We start from the raw sequence: 15,610 nt of genomic DNA, 5'->3' as shown, positions 1-15,610 counted from the left end.
ACTTACCTCTAGGTACCTCCTACATTCCGGTCATACGCGACATTAATATACTCTGGGATCACCTGGGGATTTCGTGTGCCGTTCTCCGCTCCAGCGCGCATTTTGATGACAATTTTTCACGTCTTTTCATCGTCTTTTTCTCTTTCTACGCACACGTAGATGTACTTATATATATTATATATATAGGTACGTAGAATAATAATAACAACACACGGCCAGGTCACAGCGGGCATGTATTATCCCGCGAAAAAGAATAATAATAATTTTTCGCTACACAATAACACACACACACATTCACACATACATAAATGTGTCTTCATAAATATATAATGTGTTTCCGAGGTGATGAATTGTACCACCTATCGTGGGTGGTTTATTTTCGTCACCTCGCCGTCGTGATTATCAGACTCGGGTTAGTGCCGAAAAATATGACTGCCACACGTGGCGCATATTATTATTTTTATTAGTTTGTTAGAATTATAATAGTAATATATTATGTTTTATGATTTTGAGTACTTGCGCGTTTTATTCCACAGTTTTATTCGTATTTAGTCTATTATCAAAGCAACTCGTAAAATAATGATTTATGGAATTATGCCATGCACGCATACAATATACCTACTTGCTACTTAGTAAATAGTAATTAAGACGTAGTACAAGTACCTAGAATTAGGAGGCACACATATATATTATTATATTATAAGACCGTAATAAATAATAATATTCTAAGTTGTTATACCCGCACTAGTAAAGTCTTAAAAGTTGGGAAAAAATCCGTAATTGCATTATGTAAGACTTGGAATTTGCACTTTGATCATTATTAACTTTTTTTTTTGTGAGGGATTATGGTTTGGTTTTTTAATTTAGGTAAATGGCTTGTTGCGTTGGCCTACTTTACAATAAGCCCGACATGCAGGCTTATCTCTAAATCAAAATATTCTTTCGTACGACATACATGCACAGTGACAATAATGAGAAATATTATTATTTTAATTACTCAACTTTTTTATAATGCGTACATATAAAATGTTATGTTGTTATGTATAATTAAAAATATATAAACATATGATGGTCTATTAAAATACATACAGGGTATCAAATGAGATTTTACTATTTAGTGGCGAGCCGTAGTCTATTTAAATAGTTTTTAACACTTTAGAATAGAATAGATTTGTGTGTCGACATTATAATATTAAATTAGGTGAATATGTGAAATTATAGGTCAGTTATTATAATCATGGTTAATAATAACTAAGCCACTAAGCCAATTTATTTAAGTGTTTCATATAGACTGTATGTTTTATACTACATCGACCAACTTAATATATATTATTATAATTTGTCAGCAGTTAGCATTTGATTAAAATAGTTTAAACCAAAATAATATTAACAAAAGCGTCTCCAAAATATTTATTATGTAGTTCTACTTATATTATCTAAGATAACATAATCTTACCCCACCAATTACAAATTTTAATTAATTTGAATAAAATGGATTGATTTCTAAATAATTAAAATAATTAAATAATTGAATCACAAGGTCGAAATACCTTATGAATTTGTAGTTGGTGTTCGAAAATATTAATATAGTAGGTACTATACCTATTCAAACAGGAATTTGGTAATATTTATGTGTTATATAGGTATAATTTATTTTTAATATTTTATTAACTTTATTATATTTCTGCACACCAGATTAAACAAAGTCTATTGCTTTGAATTTATCATAATATGTAATATTAACCAATATATAAATAATATATATATATATATATATTTATATCATAAATAGTAAGAAAAATACTGTAAATATTATTAAACTTTTTGAATAAATAAATTAATATAACTGTAATATCAGTAAATGTGATTTCTTCAATTCGTTAAATTTTAATCGTATTTAAGAGTATAAATGAGTATATTATACATATCTATATCTAAATATATATATTTATCTTAAAATCTATATAGTTTATTATTATTATGTTCTTAAAATCTCTCGAACATAATAATTTTAGTTTCACAAAGAAAACTTATTTTATCTTTTTTTTTTTTATTTGAATGTTAATCACCTTTATACTTAAAAAAAAGTTTTCATGCCTAAAGCGTAAAATATTTAACAGCTACAATAATTTCTACTTAAAAACTTTTATATTCTACGAGCGTTTATATTTATATCCTACAGGATCAAACATTATTTATATTATTTACTAATTCATAGCACATTGGTTAACATATTTTTATCTAAGACAAATAATTATGTTACAAAAATACTATGGACATACAGGTAAATATTTTAATAATATATTCGTAATCGTGGATTATTGAAAACCAAACTTAGTTTTCTTTTATTTATTAAATATTTTCAGAGAAAACAAATTTGAAAAGTTATATCTTTAGACTATACCATCGATTTTAAATTTTCAATAACTTCTATCGATCCGTCCTAAATTTAAAACCTGTGTTTGTCAAGACGATAATAATATGGAAACTATATAATCTAATTAAATTATAAATGCATACAAGTGTATGGTAAATTATAAAGATAAGATTTTATAGTCCTAATGACTTGCATTTTTTTTTCGTAGAGGTTTTAACTAAGGTATTTGGGAATTTTAGGTTTTTGGAATAATCTTCATTCAAATTACATTTTTAATATAATATATTTACATTTTACGTAATACGCTCATAGAACGCTATGAAAGCGTTTATATTTTTTCTCGAAAATTCTGCAGCCTCCTCAGTCACCTCCACCGCTACGCCACTGCTATTATAGTGGTTATTTAATGATACTTACCATGTATTTTAATAAAGCAAATATCTTATAAGTTATATAATATCTTATTATTACGGAATAAATAAAAAGCGAAAAACCATCACACGTTTCAGTTATACGATTTGCTTGGCTAAGTATAGGTACGCATTTTTCATCATGATGCTGCTGGCAGGGAAAATGACACAGACGTCAATCTGGTATATTCAATCAAATTTTACAGCATTAGTCAGTTTTCCACTATTGGAAGTCACGAGACGAAATCGCGTGTAAGATGCTTTTAAAGAATCAAAGAGGACTTACAAATATTACTTGAAAGTTAAGACGAGTGTTATTGGTTCACTACAATTGATTACATTTTCAAAAGGAGACATTGTTTGAAGTCAATCAAATTATTATTTTCTTTTTTTCCTTCTAAATCGCTATTTTATTCGTAGTACTATAGGCGTGATTCTTAGGTTTATTTTTTTGCAATAAAAACAAAGACTAAGAAAAATCGAAAATTAGTATTACACTCGAGTCATCGGTTTTTATGTCGACATCGTGCGAAACTGTATTACACGCACATACATATTATATGTAATATATGATAGGTTTTTCAGTTATTAATAGTATAAAGTGGGTAAAAAAGAAATACCATAATGCAGCTTGACAAAGTGTACTGTTATAATTTTTTTCTCACCTGTATATAGTGTAATAACGCTTAAGAATATAAATCATAAATGCACATATTTTTATCTCGGAGAGTGTAAAAAAAATACGTCACCCGTCCTCCGCGAATGTCATCATAATATGGTAAGTATAACAAATGATACACGATATATTATTATATATTATTGTGCGTCTTTTATTTTTCGCTCAACGCGCGACGGTGTAATTTTTGTTCTTTAAAATAATAGAAAAATGAATACAAATTACTCGAAACGTTGTCAGTTCAAACTGTTAATAAATAATAATAGTAATACATTTAATATACTCATTTTTAAAATTTTTTTTTTCGTTGTGATATCACTTTAACGCTTATTTTATAATAAAAAAGTGATATTTAGTCATTCAAATGAATTGTGATGTAAAAATTTATTTCAGATAGCTACTGTTTTGTCCGATTTATTGTGGATTTTGGGGTGAATGACTTTATAATACACATACATATTATATGTGAAATTTCAATAAATATAAATTTATAACGATACAACTTATATTACTTAGTAGTTTTGTCTTATACTCTTATATATACAAACGTTATTGCATGCACTGTGTTAGTGTATTGTAAATATTTACTACAGAACATCGGTAATTTGATAGAAAAGGGAATTTTATTATTTTTACACTTAAATAATATTATATGGACAATAAGAAAATAAACTCTTTAGTCCAATGTTCGAGTTTAACAATATTCCTCATGATCTAAGTGGCTTACAACATAAATATTTACGAACGAAAATGCAAAAACAATTTTATTTATGATTAAATGACACATTATCACAAGTATATATTATAATTCAAAATATATTTACACATAATGCAGGTATATTGTATATATTGTAAAACTAAATTTAATATATTCGTTCACTACTTAAATATGAAGATTAAATTATAGAGCTCAATCGTTTGAACGGCTATATAATTGGATAAACCGATTAAAAAAAAAAAAATCGACATAGTCTAGTTAATCAGGCTATAGTATACTTTACGCATGGTGTATTTCATATCTGAAAATCGAAGTACAATAATAAATTATGAATGAAAAGTAATTTTCCTAACTATTACTACATATTTCAAATAACATTTTTTATTGTTTATGTTTTCACATAAACTAAATACCTACTTATATAATTATCATAGTGTCGATAAATAAATCACAAGTTATTCATATTTTATATTTTAATAGATGAATAATTCACAAATTTATTTTGTTCAATTGTTCATACAAAGTTTGTAAACTGAATGTTAATAATATAGTAATTGATTTTTAACAAAAAAAAATCTTAAATTCTACGTATTAAAATGCTACAAAGTTCTTGTAATTTTGAATATTCATATTCTGTTGTTTATTAACATTAAGTATAATTATTTTTATTTAATAAATAAATATTATGACTTTTTATACAAATAGTTATAGAGCAGGAAAATAAATTATATAGTTAAAAAAATATAGATAAAACGCAATCAAATATTTTTAGTTACTACAAAACATTCAATTTGTGTAAAACAATTTATTTTCAGCATATATGTATAAAAATATCTAAGAATGATTATAATTTTAAATATTGCAGTACACAAAAATAACCAATAATATATGTAATAAGCAAAACAGGTAAGGATGAAACAATTACACTAGACGTTGAGCTTAAAACCAAAATTAGGTCACATAGATACGATACACCACATTTATGTTATTTTCCAGAGCACTTTTTAATATTTAACTGTTTGATTGACGGTTTTAATACATATATTCTCTGTAAAAACTTAAGTTCAAAGTTAATGTCATATGGAATTTAATATAATATATTATAGTTTCAGTCATCTAGTGACACAGCAATAATATGTAATTCCCATAACTGTGTTATGCTGTGATTAGAATTATTACCAAAATATTTAAAAGAATAGAAATGAATAAATGATAATTAAATTTAAAAAAAGATTAGGCTATTCAATTAGGGTGTGTTCAAAAACAGATCTGATATATGTTGGTCTGTCTTGAAACTTTGTAAACGAATTTAAAACCAAGGGTTATTTTTAAATTACAATATTCTAATTTGAAGTTTCGTAAGAGTGGATACAAATCAATTTATTTTCTTCAATTTTGAATAAACTGCAGAAAATAAACTAAAAAAGTTTATTATTTTTGAACATTCAACACGTTTTTCATTACTATAATACTATGGATAAATTTCGTATGTCAATTAATATTTTGTTATACTACTACGGAAATGTGCGTTTTCTAATTTATTTCCCTACTTTGAAAAACTATATATTAGTGAATAATTAAAAAACGGAAATAATAATATTGATATTATTGAATAAAAACAATATTATACATTTTACGTTTCTATATTCTTAATTCATAATCTAATAAGTAATAATTGTTTTTTTTTCTAAAATATAATTTTTTTTTATAATTTATACATATAATATACGATTGTTTGTAACATAAATAAATAAAAACTATTTATCTACATTATATCGTGTTATTTTATTTGTATTTAATATTATAATATATATTTAAAATATCTATGAAAATACTGTTGTCCATTAAAAATATCCACATCACATATTTTTTAATAAGTGATTTAAATAAAATTATTATAATATAATTATATTTAATAATATAGTTACAGCTTAGTGTCTATTATTAATTTTTTATTAAATGATCTAGAAAGGGTTGAATTTCATATTTGTTTTATGCTATTTACACACACAACAAATACCTTTTAATAAACTTTCAACTTAATATTTAAATAATTTATGTTATGTTTAACTTGTTGCATCAAATACTTGGAATATATTAAAAATAAAATATACTCAAATAAATCAACTTGTTAGCAACACTTAAAATGATTCGTTTTATTTTTAACTTTGAATAAAGAACCAAAAGTCAATCTACGATCTACATTAATAGAAAAAGTTTGTTTTATTTTGAGATTTGACTATGAGAAAATTAATTTTAAGTTTATTAGGTATATGATTTTTTTAGAATTTTATTATTCTTTATTTAAAATATTTTAACTTTTTTTACTGGTGTTGAATGTCTAGTAATTGGTATTATATATTTTAATAATATTGAGTTGAATATTACCAATAAAGGAATAAAATGTTGTGAAAATTGTATCTATGTTTTTTTTTCATTGTGTTAAATAAATAAATAAATATTAAATCACAAAATATTATCACTTATGTGAAGCGGTGTTATGTTTGGTATTTTTTTGTGTGAAAATCATTACTTACGATTCTATGGAATTAAAACGTGTTCAACAAAAGGTGAAATTTCACAAGAGTATTTTCGGAAGCTAGTTAATAGAATATGGTATTGTACGAGGAAACGTACGCGTTCTTGTAGTTATGAAAAAAAAATGCAGTCAGGAAAATATAATGAGTCGTAGTTTCCTTCCTTATATATTTACTGTTACAGTGCTACTATCTTTAGTCCCCTTAAAGACCTTTCTCGAAGGCGCTTAATCTGTGGTGGATTTTGTACTTTTTTTTGTATTTATACTCGTAGGTACCTACATGGAGAAGTTTTTAACAATTGATTTCCCGCACCATACAAATCATGAACCATCTTGTTATCTAGTATCCTGTGGCTCTTCATTATTTATAATTGGTTGGTCCTTAATATAATTTCAAAGGGTTTTTTTTTGTACAATAAGATGAGGTTTTATAGTGCGTATATAGTTAACAATATTTTATGTGGCGTCTAAAAAGATTGACTCGACTCGTAACACAGTTTTAATGCAATGGAATATAAACATTAATGTAGGTACTCAAAACACAGTTACATAATATATGTATTTTATCTTTTGTTTTTAAGGAAATAATATAATTTTATACTGTACTGCCTATACTTATTTTATATTTTATGAGCTCTTATGTTAAATTTACTTTTGGTTTATATGATATAACATCACATTTAGTTAATTTACTAAAACTGTACGCGAAAACAACAAGTTTGTAACTACTGTTATGTTGTTTGTACTTATGTAATATAACAATTATCATACAGAACCTGGCTAATGAACTTTAAGGCCCTATTGATTATCATTTCAAATGTAATTTTAGTACAAAATAACGCATTTTATTCACAAGTTAGGTTAGGTCTAATTATTATTTAACAACTACATGATAAGTATTAATTTTCCTCATGATACTATAAATATTTTAAGTTCTCAACTTTTCCAATTTTAAAATAATTATTTTTTTATGAATGGTACAACGTTTTTAATTTTTTAAAGATAAATTATGAACAATTCTAAAAAATATGATGTTACAAAATGCAATTAACGATTATAATCATAATAACGCCATTTTAGAAAAAAAATCAATGGACTTAATATTATTTACGTAATGGTCTAAAACGCATCATGTAATATTTACGAATATTATCTAATAATTATTTTAGTATTCTTACCTTTTAACGGACAATTCAAATTATTTTTGTTGCCAATATTGAAAACAACCACCGATTTTGTTTCCTTTCGGTGTTCAGTGAGGTTTTAATAAATTGCTATTGTAAGCTACAGTTCTGAAACAATGAAATAAATAAATTTAAATGATAACAATTTAAGTTAATTATTTAATTAAACACCTCACTCGATGGTTTAATAAACCTTTTTAAACGAGTCACAAATAATTTTTTTAGTTGTTTTATTTTATTGAATAATAACACTTATATGGGTAATACATGTTTAATATTTATTTATCAGATTATAATGCTTATTATATAATTATTGCTTTGTCTTAAAATTAAAATTAAATATACTTTAAAAAATGTGTGCATAGAATGACTGTATTTATTCAATATATAATTGTTAAATTAATGTACAAAGATATTTAACAAATTTATAAGAATTTAGTTCAAGAAAAATATTCGTCTTTAAAATTCGATTTTAAAGACAATTTTTAAGGTGTTATTGTCTTGGTTCTCTTTCTATTATATTGTTTTCTCATTGTTTTTGAATCATTGTCAATTCTAGTTGCGATAGCTGTTTGGGTGTATGGGGCTGTATATATTTTACGAATGGGACCTATTAATTTTGCATTATGTCAAAACCCCTCTGTTTCTCTATTATTATAGGGTCTAAAAACCCTTTGTGCTCCAGTTACAATGACTAGGTAATTAAATTGATAAAGGAAGCTTCTGTTACAAAACGATCGCTAAAGGCGGAACTCATGTATAATTTGTGTAATACCATGGAAGTTGGCAAAATACATGTAAATAATAAGCATCAATAATAAACAAATGAACGTGGTGATTTTTGAAATTTTATTTTACTTACATACATAATAATCAAATTTTTTTCCAGTTTTTCTATTCGCATATTTCCGAAAACGAACGAAAGTTTTATTTCTCTTATACGCAATATTTCTATTCATTTATTGAAACATGCAAAGCACACATATATAAAACGGTTTTTTATTTAAAATATACAGTGCATCAATCACTACCCATACGGCATTATTGCGAAGCATTATCATTTGACACAAATATATAATATAGATTACAATCTTGTGTCATCAGAATTTGCATATGGATGGAATATATCCAGTAAATATAAGAGCAATCTGATTAAAAATAATCAACAGTAAAGAAAGGTAGTATTGGATAAAAAAATTGGAATAGCTACAGAATATAATTGTATATAAAAAAACTAAATATTTGAAAATACGGAAAATAAGTAGGTATATTATAGTACATAATTAAATATTTCAAAAATCAACTTGAATAAATTCATTATTAAAGGATAAAATCGAGGGTGGCGAGCACACTTGGAAAATCACACTGGTAATAATAGGCACTGTGAACCATTCTTTGGCTTGTAAATAACAGGTATATCACATAGGTGTCTTTTCTCCGCCACGTCGTAACACTTGCTCGCTATCGTTAAATTATTTAACCGCATAAAATATACGATGATGATAATATACTTGCACATCACGACATGTATCGGGTACACAGTGTTGTTCGGTGATCGTGTAAGACTTGGTCGTGGACGGGGGGGGTGCTTGTTGTTTTTAAAACATTTATTATTATGCGTGGCACAGAATTAGATTATCTGATGATTTACGCGGGTGTTGGAAGGTTGCATAACGACGAAGAGCTGCAAAAAGCTTAGGCATCATTCCGTGGAAAAAAAACAGTCGAGTTTTTAAACACACGTGCACATATCAAAAATAAATAACATACCATACGGTATTCTTGTGTTGCGCGCTCGTTGAATTATTTCGCAATATTTTTTAACCCAAATATTGTGATGGCTTATACAAGCGTGTGGTCTGGTTGGGGGAGGGGGTATCGTTTCGAGCGATAAACTAAAAAACTAAAAATACGCGAAACCGGGGGAACCAACGGTTTACGCTATTTCGTGTTTGGTGTTTATTGAATTATATCGGCCTCGTTTCCGATTGCTTCAGCGGGGAAAGTGTGCGTTTCGTCCTTCGGGGATTGTCGGGTGATAAAAAACAAACAGACAGACAGACATCACGAGGCGTGAAAATTATTGAATATAATCAAACAAGAGCGACGAGACGCGTATACGGCCAGCAATCGGGTGTTCTGTTCAGCTCCAGGGTATATATATATATATAATATTATACATAGTATATAGATATTTGGCGCACATCCACCCGTCGAGAACATCGCATTTTTTCATCCCATGCAAAAATTAGCACTTTATATTATGTATTATAGACTGGCACGCACGAGTGGTGCTCGCTGCAATAATTGTGGACTCCACTGCTCAACGGACATAATAATATTTTAATATTGTATTAGCTGTGTATTGCAAACACACAGCCCCCAATTATAATATAATAAAAATATGTTAATAATGATTTAACGATACGCGTATAGAGTTGATTAATACGGATTAGACCTTATATTTTCATAATGTATTTGTATCGAATTCAGTGGCGTTTTTATGGAATTTAATTGGCACTTAATAGTTTATAAACGACGATAAAAATAAATAAAAACATTTCTTTATTACATTTTTTATATTTATTAATTTAAATATATAATAAGTTTAAAATGATATGTTTGTTATCAAACGGTTATTTTCTCATACTAATCTATTAATTTTACAAATTTACTTATTTCGAATTGTCGTTTTAAATTTAAAAAAAATAACATATATAATATACATAATATATAATATGAATATATGATAAGGCTATAATATTCGTAATTGGCTATTGGTGTATTATAATAGTTGTATAGCATATCATATGTATTATAAATATCGGTAAAAAAGTTCATGGGGAGTATCTCCTCCTCAACACTTCCCATGATCGACTATACTCGCATATTATACATGATATAAAAATATGGTAGATTATATTATGTTTTATTTTTATGTTAAAGTTTGTGCTCGTAATTTAAGGTTTTATTATACAAAATTTGGTCGTATGTGCAGTGGATCGTCACTATAAAAACCACATTACAGCGTTAATTTAAAAATAAAAATAAAGTTTTTATTAGACGACTTATAGATACGTTTTTATCTGTCTTGGAATATATATAACGATCGATTTTATTTATTAAAAATCCGTAAATAATAATAAATATATTAGTGGACAGCATAATAAAATGGAAGTATAAATTAGTACTATAAAATCGTGTATTAGGAAACATAACTTTTCATATTTCTGAAACGAACGAAATACAGTTTCGGGAATTTATAATATTAATTTATATTTTTCTTGACAATTTATTCTTAAACATTTGCATAGTATAGCAGAAATAATAATATATGCGTAAACTTACAATAAATATAATAATTTGACTACGGAATAAATTAGCTGAATTAAAAGATTTCTATTCATAATGAATGTACCAGGAATACAAGAACCTTGCGTTCTTTGGCACAAGATGATATTTAAATTAAAGTTTGTGAATATTTCATTTACGTTCCGACTGGAGACATAGGAAACACATAACAATAATTTATTATTAATTGAGTTTGTAGTAAATAATTTAACTCTGTAATTTTCTTAACTTAAAATATTTATAACTTATTAAATAATTGTTTGAAATTCCATTTTTATGAAATATTAAGTATAATATTACAAATTCATCCTGTAATCCGAAAAACTATTAACTGAAGCACTCGTAACGAAAAAAAAATATAGCTTCTCGATAAAATGAGTATTTACTTTTGAAAAAATCACCTTGCGAAATTATTATAATTTATATTATACATCCGTGTAGTGAGCGAAGTGATTACAATCATTTTACAGTAAACGGTTGCAAAGGCTGTTAGACTGTGTTATAAGGTAGTTAGGTCGTACTAACAAAAGGAAAATATATTCATTTTATGGATGCTGATTTGAATAGACGGAGTTTAAAAATACTAATCGTTGCTTATTTTTCGTTTTATCTCAATATTAAATTTAAAATAAAAAATAAAAATTATACAGGAACCCATATAAATTGTAAACATGATTATTATTATTACACGGTTTTGAGGCGATGGTGGTCTGAATAGAAAGTTTAATATTATACGTTGTTTTGAATGCACCGGAATATATACATTATAATATTATAATGTTATCGTACATTATAGCTATTTCAAATAATTACGAATATATTATACAATAGGTATATTATTTTATTCATGTATTTTTAAGTCATTAACGCATTGGCAAAAAACAAGTGTTATTTTATTACATTACAATAATAATAACAACCGCCCGTAAAATCGAATTTTATAAATTAATTTGTATATTATTATCGATTTGATAATTTGTAGTTGCGTACCACAAAAGTCTAATTTCTTCGTCAACCGTTGACTTCGCGGGACAAAGTTCAGCTGTCATTGGTTAAATATAGGTATATATATAGTATATAATATGTAGATTTTAATATTATTAGTTCTTCCCCACCGTGCGCCATAGTTCACGTCAACGGCGCACGAGGCGGCTACATATATAATGTATTAGTTTTGACAAGTATACAATATATATTATGATTTATTACATTATTTTTGCAATAGGGGAAAAAAATAAAAACGTTTGTATGAAAATGATACCTTATCTAACGTATTTAGTGAATTGTATTATTATAATATACAGTATTAGTGGTTTGTTACTGGATTTACGCATTTCACATAATATACTTACTGTATTAATAATTTACCCATCTCACAACGACTTATAATAATATTAAAAATTTCTTATATTTTGAATTAGTATATGCAAATATTAAAATAATTACCGAAAATAATATTAAATTATACCTACACAGTGATTGAAATAAATTAGTTGTAATTAGATAAAGTTAAGTAGTTATATATTATATACGCATGAATATGATAAACTTATTCTATTATTCTTAAAATTAATTGGAAAAAAGCTGAGTTATTCCTAAATTAAAAAGTTAATTAAAAAAACTAGAAAAAAAATTGCTTATCACTATCTAATTATAATGCTCACCTTTATCGTTTATAGGCTGACGGGAACCGTAGATATCGCCGAAAATAATTATTTTTGTAAGATGTGTAATTTAATAATAGTATAGTATTATAATCGAAAATAACGTACTCTAATATTTTTGAATAGTCACGAATCATTTTACATTTTTAAAAAATGGATACAGTTCGAATGTTGTTTACCTCGGTTCTTGGAGTTTCATCACAAAGTCTATTATAATATTGATCGGGGGTGACGGCTATGACATTGGAGGTTGTCGGTGAAGATAAAAAAAATGAAAAAAAGATACGTATATACACGCGCTTGAGAAATAACATGCAGAACAAATGGTGTAAAAGATTCACCCGTAAAAACCACCCTAAAATGTAAATAATGAAGAATGTCCAGGGAAATGTAAACGTATCGTACTTTGTGGTTTAATCAAATAAATATATATATATATATATATATATATATATATATGTTTAAAGAAGACGATCCGATGGAATTTGCGAAAACAGTATTGTAGCTGCGAGTGCTGCATGAAAAATGTAATAAAGTTGAAAATTTGTTCACTACTATTGCCCAGCACAAAAGAAATAGTGATAGTGGATTTTTAAATCGTGTTACGAGAATATATTTTTAGAAATGCGACCTGTCGCTGCGTTATATGCCAAAAGCAGCATCTGCAGCTAGACGTTATTATATATATACACATATTTTTTTTATTGTATTTTCGCAAAATCGAATATATATTGTGCTTATAAATTTTGACGGTTAAACATCGTTGCGTTGTATATTCTAATATTGAATTTAAACGTCACGGTGCTATATTTTATTATCACGTACGTAAAAAAGCCTACGAGTAATGTTTTGGCTTATATAAAAAGAAAACTAATGATCAAGATTTTATTAATACTGTCGCATGCTGTCGGGAGATTCTAAAAATATTACCACTTTACAATCAACGAGCTTTTCGTTTTGAATTCATCTAGAGTATACAGCTGAGATCTGTAGGTATACAGGCACAATAGACTGCACTTATATCTTGAAATTTTTTGAAATGTTCTTTCACTCCAAAAATTGTTTTCCGAAAAATGGGAAATAATCAATTACTGTTCACTAATTAAATGAAGCCTAAAAACTGTAGTTACTGTAGTGCTAAAAAGTAGACTTGCAAGTATAAATGACTAAAATATATTATTTGTAGTGTTTAAAACAACATTTGTTTTGAGCGGGCAATTATCGCAGTATTTTTGTCGTTACAATATAACATTAGGGAAAATTAAATATGCACTTATACTTAAACTCAGTCGTTTCAAAAACACTGTCGTGTTTGACAGACATAAAATGTGTACCGGTGCATTTAACAACAGTAAAAGTAAAACGAATTATGTCCTAGATTAAATTAAGCGGTTTGGAGAGAGGATTATAAGGATACCGTTTAGTTGTGCAACCCTTTTGATAACGGACAATTTGTACATTGGAAATTGTTAGGAAAAGGCATTTGAGTCTATTGTTGTATAATGTGGTTTAACCAAAGCATAATGATCTAAGTCCCCCCGTCAAATTGCTAATTGCAAATTCCTGTATAGTATACAGGTTAATCCAATAACTTGCTCTAAACTTCAAAACTTTATGGAATTGATCTGAGAACTCGGCTGAAGACGCTCGACTACAGTATACAAAATAATTCACTGTATATATTCTAATTGAGTTCTTGTACAATACTCATTTTGCTAATTGTATGTGTTTTTGATGACTACAAATACAAGTATTTGAATATTATACAAATATAATTTGGAATTTTTATAAAACAGAATAAGTTAGTTTAACTTACCCGTGATTAATGTTGTGTAAACTAAATTTTCATGTTGAGTTATATAAAGGTTCATTTTTTTTTCATTGAAGCGATTTTTTTTTATATTTTAGCATGTACAAACGAAAATAAATTATGTTTAAATAAATTAAACTTTGAAATTTTAAATCGTGCAATACAGAAAGAAAGCATTTAATTAACATTTTTATAATATGCATTATATATTTTTTTTTATCTATGATCGTATTTGTTGTAAGAATATTTATTAAAAAAAAAAAAAAAAAATACTGCTACGTAGAAAAGTATTTTCCTATTTTATCGATATTTCTCGATAATTTCGCCATAAAGTTTTAGAAATTGTGCACTAGAATATTTGTTTATTTCTTTAAACAATATTATGGTTTTTGAGACAATTAAAAAGAGGTTACAGTGTACTGTTTTAAATCGCAATCAGATCTAAGGCACGTTCGTGTTATAAGCATATAAATAAAAATTTCGCAAAAACGCAATCAATGTATTAAAATAAATTTATGACCGAACAGGCAATAACCACGAAGACCTCATAATGTGTGCAATGTACATATATTATATTATATATTATTATTGTTGCACGTTAGGTCACTGAGTATTGTGTTGCAAATAGAATTTCGACAAATCGATTTATACAGACTAATATAAAATTTAAAGAAAAGTATTGATATCGTATCTCGGAATCTCTATATGATCTTTTAACATTCGTTACACACTGTATAAATATTTACGGTTTTGTGTAATTAAAAATTAAAATCTACAAAGTCTCTTGTCATAATAATGATAATTATATACGATTATCAATGCTCTGCACTGCGGTTTTCTGCAACGAATATAATATTCATTTAACAAAATATTACGTATAC

General features: G+C 26.4%; 1 protein-coding gene across 2 annotated transcripts in view; it reads right to left on the bottom strand.

The window, feature by feature from the left end:
- The window catches only part of LOC132923285 (leucine-rich repeats and immunoglobulin-like domains protein 2), a 103,982-nt gene that overhangs the window by 64,405 nt on the left and 23,967 nt on the right, over positions 1 to 15,610 (bottom strand). The window contains exons 1-2 of one of the 2 annotated variants that reach the window (XM_060987169.1): positions 12,920 to 13,294; positions 7,899 to 8,012 (exon numbers count right to left, since the gene is read on the bottom strand). The gene's annotated coding sequence lies outside the window, so the exon portion shown is untranslated. Of the gene's footprint in view, positions 1 to 7,898; positions 8,013 to 12,919; positions 13,295 to 15,610 lie in introns of those variants that run through there. The other variant, XM_060987168.1, reaches the window with a different exon arrangement.

Source organism: Rhopalosiphum padi, chromosome 2 (assembly GCF_020882245.1).
Source record: "Rhopalosiphum padi isolate XX-2018 chromosome 2, ASM2088224v1, whole genome shotgun sequence".
NCBI lineage: Eukaryota > Metazoa > Arthropoda > Insecta > Hemiptera > Aphididae > Rhopalosiphum > Rhopalosiphum padi.
Note: the sequence above shows the minus strand (reverse complement) of the source record. Positions and strands in the feature narration are given on the sequence as shown.